Source organism: Bactrocera oleae, chromosome 5 (assembly GCF_042242935.1).
Source record: "Bactrocera oleae isolate idBacOlea1 chromosome 5, idBacOlea1, whole genome shotgun sequence".
Lineage (NCBI taxonomy): Eukaryota > Metazoa > Arthropoda > Insecta > Diptera > Tephritidae > Bactrocera > Bactrocera oleae.
The window spans coordinates 14,802,707-14,808,858 of NC_091539.1; the positions used below are offsets into that span (position 1 = coordinate 14,802,707).

The following is a 6,152-nucleotide window of genomic DNA, read 5'->3' on the forward strand; positions in this document are numbered from 1 at the left end:
ATTAAAAAAATTAGCTTCTGTTGAGTAGTACCGAACTTCACATTTATATCTGCATATTAGAAGTTGGTTTTTTTCGAAATCAAATAAATTTTAAGCTAAATATTATCGGAAGGGTGATTTTTTGATATTTACTTATTAAATCATTTTATATGTTCGCACTAAAATACCGCTGAAAATTATTGTATAAATTATATTTTTTTGATCCGATTCTAATGGCGCTACGCTTCGTACCATATTGAGTTGATCCATAAGAGCCACTGCTGTCTCTCTAATATTGACAAGTAATTTTCATTGATTTTTCCAAAAATATGTTATATTAATTTTGCCACGAAGTTTGTAACATCCAGAAGAACACGTTGGATACCTTATAAAATATATACATAAATGATCAGCATGATGAGCTAAGATGGTTTAGCCATGCCCGTCTTAATGTCCGTCTGTTTGTATGTATATACGCGAACTAGATTCTGAGAATTTGCGGTATCGATCTGAAATGAATTTGTCCTTTTCTACAAAAGAAGCTGCTCATTTCTCGGAAAGGCCGATATCAGACCACTATAGCATATAACTGCAGTAAAATTTCACCGATCAAAATCAATTTCTTGTTTGGAATCGTTTGTATATATGAAGCGTATTACAGCTAACATTTTTTCTTGTTTTAACTAATAAAATATTTTATTTATTTCATTTATGTAATACATATTTTTCAAAAATATTATATCATTAAAATAGTATTAAATTAAAATAAAAGCAACATCTCTAAATCCCCATAAATATTTGGTTACCCACGTATTTTACCAAATGAAAGAGTTATATATATGTAAATAACTATATATATGCTTTTGCAAGTCTATGCGTGTGTGTGGTGCTGCTTTGAACCGGCTTTTTGTCGAGACCAAACTTATGGATGCGTTGAAGTCAGCACCCGCAATCGCCTATCTGGGTCACAGAGCATACTTATACGTATTGGCGCGCTATTTTCGTCATACCATTACTAATTTACATGCATATGCACTTGGTTATTTAGCAGCTTTTAGGTTGACAACCTCAGCTGCTTCGTACCCCTATCAACGGCTTGTGTTACGAATAATTTTGGTTTCGTTAGCTTTTGGTTATCTGCTGTCAATGTTGTTTGTGAGTGAATGCACGTACATAAATCTTTCATGTGCTACACATATGTATGTTATGTGTATATGTGTGTGAATGTTGCTGTTGTTGCAATCATTTGCCAAGCAGCTCTCTGATTGCGCGACAATATGCATGATTATTGTTTGCATTGCGTATTGTTATAGTTGTTGGTTTTATTGTTGTTGTCATTACGTCGTAGTATTGCTTACATTGTGGAGTTAACGGCGATGCTGGGATCATACACAGTTTTTTGGTAGACGATAAATGTTGTCTTTTACAGACCCAAATTCCCAGGGAGCGGGATGAGCAGACAACAGGTAAAACGACTTGTTCAGCAACAATGGCGTATGATGGCGGCTGCTAATACTCACATGCAAGTAGGTGTGTATGTGGATTTACTTTGTTTTGATACCCAACATATTGACAGCGCTTTACTTTGGTGATTTCAGCTCACTTTTAATACTTTGTTTAAGTTCGCTTCCTTGCTCTTCTTCTTCTTCTTTTTTTATGCAAAGTTACCTGAACATTTCGATTACGTCAAATTCGCACACTGGTGTACATATACATATATTGTTTCCAATTTTTTCCTGTCTCTTCATTAAAACTCAGCTAGTGCTCCGGCAGTTATTGATGTAACAATAAATCGTATAATACTAGACATAAAAATATAATGTATAGTCGCCAGACATTATTAAATAAAAATTGAGTCTTTCAGATTATGAATAGTATCAAATTGTAAATATAAAAATGAAACTTATCACTATTGCTAAGCTAAAGCACATTACAAAATCATCGATTTTATGGAAAGCGTTTACTAAAAACCATATAACAATCATACACCACCGTGGTAGATGTTATTAAAAATAATTATAATAAAGAAGTCTAATAAATATATACAGTAAATTGTATATAAGTTGAGGTAATCAAATCAAAATTCATAAGACTCAAAGTCCGCTACAATACACAGTTGCACTAAAAAATGGTCGAAAGCACCATTATACATTTTTCCAAAAATCTTTCAATGTAATCTTAAATCGATTTTATGCAAAACTTCCATGCAAAGTTTTAACTAAAAGGTCAAAACCATTATGCAATTTATAAGAAGCTTTCAATGTAAAAGCTTGAATCGATTTTATGAAAGGCTCCAATGCAAAGGTTGGACTAACAAAATGTATGTATGTATGATTTTATGGAAAGTTTTCGCTAAAAAAATAGTTGAAAGTTTTATTGTGTAATGTTTCAGGAAGCTTTCAATAGAAAAAATTGAATCGATTTTATGGAAAACTGTATTATGACATTTTTCAAGAAGCTTTCGTTGTAAAAGCTTGAATATTTCCCTAAATTTTCAATGTTCTTATACATTTTGGTAACACTCTGAAACATACATTTTTTGTTAATAAAAATCGTATTTTAGTCGGTTACCGAAATGCTTCCACTTTTTTAGTTTTTTGATTTTTCCTGTGTCTTTTTTGATAACTCATAAATTGGGTGACAAAACCCCGAAACTGAATCGATATTAATTAAGCATTTCCTATTCTGTAATCACTCGAATACGATTGATCCAGTTTTTTGAAACAAAGGAAACTTTTATTGTTTTCGAACAGCTCTGAAGCGAATTACTTTTTCCTAAGAGGGTTAAAGTTGTATTACCAGATTTAAAATAAAAATCAATCAAATATTTTATAGCTCAGCTTATTTGACCACCTATCCATCCATTTATTGTTTATGCATTTATTTCTTTTTATTGCCTCTTTTTCCGTTTGCCGTTTTTCAATTACTTCCATGGACCTCTGCCGTAAACTCACAATTACCTCTAACTATGCGCCCACCTACAATTGTTGGCGGTATTAAATTGATGTATAAATGTTAGCACTATTTCAATTTAGCGCAAATTTTCCGCTTAATCCCTTGATTGGTGAATGAGTGCGCTTCACCATTTGATCCGTTAATAATATCATTAAATTCAACGCTTGATTGATTCGTGATTCATCAACTGGCGCGCAACCAATTATCCGGCAACGCTTTTAACTACTTCAAAAGGTGCCTGCGATCAGCTGTCCGAACGCTGTTGGTTAACGGTCATTCAACGACTGCTACTCCGTCGTCGTAGTTGCACTACTTTGTCTGTGATCAGTGATCCGCCGCGATCAGTGCTGCAACGCGAGTTACTAAAGATGTTTGACTGATCTGCGCGCACACTAGACTTAGTCCATAAGCGGCAGAAAATGGCTTGACTTTTGACTTTTACTTACATAAAATTGTTGACTGGCTGCAAAATGGGAGTCAAGCGAAATTTTGCGGAAGTGCCTTATTCGAAGTAATTAGTGAAGTAAAGGAGAAGCACATTAAAAATAAGTGTATAAAGTAAATGTTAAATATTTTTTGCTTATAAATAGATTTATTTCCATACATAAATATAATTGTTTTATTGTCTTAATAAAATGTACCCTTTCTTTGTATTTACAGGTAAGTCTTCGAATCGCAAATTTTTGGAAATTCAGCCATCTTCGGTACCTTAACCAACGCGCTACTTAAAGTTCGAACTACGACAAAAAGTATAAATTCTAGCTCTTTCCTCAGTTATTCAACCCAACAAAAAAAGTGTGAATATGTCATAATTTGACAGCGCGTATAACTGTCACACATACAAGTAGGTAGGCGTGTCAAGGTGATCACGCTCGAAACAGTGGAAGTGACGTGATCAACACCCAATGGCTGACACCGTCGCCACACAATGAGCCGCTTTGCCGTCGCGCTGAGCACACCAATGCATCTTAGCTAATTACCGTTATGGACTTATGAAATTTGCTGAAAAGCAAACATTAAATGTCATGCCCACTCTTCACTCATTGTTAGGCTAATGCACTCATCAACACTCATCACAGGAGCTTTAGGCATGTCCAAAGCTTCTCATAATTGAATAAGCTATAAATTTTACGTCAAAAAGGTGCGGTGGTGTATGGTGGGTATAAGGGTAAGTGCATATTATTTACGTGCTTACGACAACGCTTACCACATAGGCCGTCCTGAGTTTGAGACCGTCGCTGATATGCTGGGTGTCTCACAGACAGTTGATTTGGCGTTGCAAACGTTGTTGCAGAAGTTGTGTATGCCAGCACTGGCTTTAAGTATGTAAGCCATACAAATTTGTTATTCAACACTTTCACTAAACTTCCCTGAGAAAAATACCAAGTTGCGTATTTGAATTTTTTCTACTTATTGTCATTACTATTGTAGTATATATTTTTAAAGTAAGGTTAGAAGTACAATAGATAGGGAAAGAAATAAAGTTACGGATTTTTACCAATTTCCAAATTGAATTCCTATGTGAATATATTCTGACTACAGCACTGTCTTTTGTCAGCTTCTTATACTCATTGCATACTTTTAGGCGTTTTATTAGTGGATTTATGCATTTTAAAGCTTTAAATATAAGTAATTAATTTGAAAACAATATGTAAAACGCAAATTGTTCCACTATTATAAATACTAATTCAGTATTTTTTCAATACAGCTATTAATACTAATTTATTCTGAAAGTTTGCAGTTTTAAGGTTTTAAATTTTCAAATTTGAAGAAATACCATAACTTTTATTAGTTGATCAATATTTATACTCCTATCGTGGTTACGCTAATAAAATTCTCAGTGTAATTCCAAGCACTTCCTTTTTTACACCCTGAACAGGGTATACTAAGTTTACCACGAAGTGAAAACACTCAGAAGGCAACGTCGGATACCTTATAAAGTATATATGTAAACAAAACATCGCGACAATCTCCGAAAAAATGGTGCAGATCAGAACACTATAGCATATAGCTGCCATACAAGATCTTATACTTATCTTTTCTAATCGATATAACCTGTTAATTTTAGGATGACTTTTTATACTTTTAGTAGAATTTGGAAGATCTTATGCTATTTTCTGCCTTGAGAAAAGTTTTTGTGTGCTGCTCGATTTGAAATTCTTATGCGGTTTTGGAATTGGTTTACTACAAATTAATCCAAAAGGCTGAAACGCAAGCAGTTTTCCTTTAAAAACGTAAACTCTTGTTCATACATTGGGGTACTTATTAAATGTGGTCAAAACATAAAATTTTCTAAACTTTAACCGTTATGTTTATATTGCAATGGTGGAAAGTACTAAATTTAATTTCGCACTCGATTGGCTGATTTTAAAGTCGGATTAAAACATGTGACACTCGTAAAATCATTCCGAAATCGAACCACATTATTATTGGCGTGCTGGTTGAAAGTGATCCAGAGGGAAAAACTCTCAGAGCCCAATGGAGAGGGGTGCAAGCTGCGCTGACAAACGTAGCATTGGACGTGCTATTAAGCAATCCGGATCCGCTAACGTCATACATACGGAATGGAATTTCGTTAAGGCTTTCGAGGACCTCGCAGCAGAATCTGGTGTGGAATCTAAAACGGCCACGTTGCAGATCTTCCTGCTATTGACAAGGGCGAACCGCTGGCAAAAAGAGGTTGGGAGATCAACTAAGGATTCACGAAGGGCAAAATCATATTCTAAAAGTCTGATGCCGATGATGTCGACCATCTAACATCGGATAATGAGATGGGTGAAGTTGAGGAACATCTCATGGAGTTTTCGAGTGATGTGGAAAGCATTGAGCAAGGTGAGTGTTCTTTGGGGTCTAAGATTGTAGACATACTCTCAAAATTTTATACTGAGAAAGATCTTTTGAGTGACTCTTAAGAGGATGAAGACCAATAAATTCCTAATTCGTTTTATTCAAATGAATCCTCATCATAGCAAATTAACTTCATTAGCTCTAAATAACCGCGTGGAAACAGAACAGCCTGACTTCGTGAGCTATAAGTTAGGGAGGGAGCATTTGCGGCGTCAATATTTCGGACTTATGTGTTGTACTAGACGTTTCAATAAAAAAAAATACAAGGTGATTGATGAGAGAAATCCGTTCACTTTTATCGGTCTTCATATGATTCATTTGAAACAAAACGCGTTCACACCTTTCATTTCCCCGAATCATCAGTTAAAATA

At 34.6% G+C, this 6,152-nt stretch overlaps 1 protein-coding gene across 4 annotated transcripts in view; it reads left to right on the plus strand.

Moving 5' to 3' along the window:
- Flo2 (flotillin-2) overlaps positions 1 to 6,152 on the plus strand; it is a 315,478-nt gene that overhangs the window by 103,654 nt on the left and 205,672 nt on the right. The window lies entirely within an intron of this gene.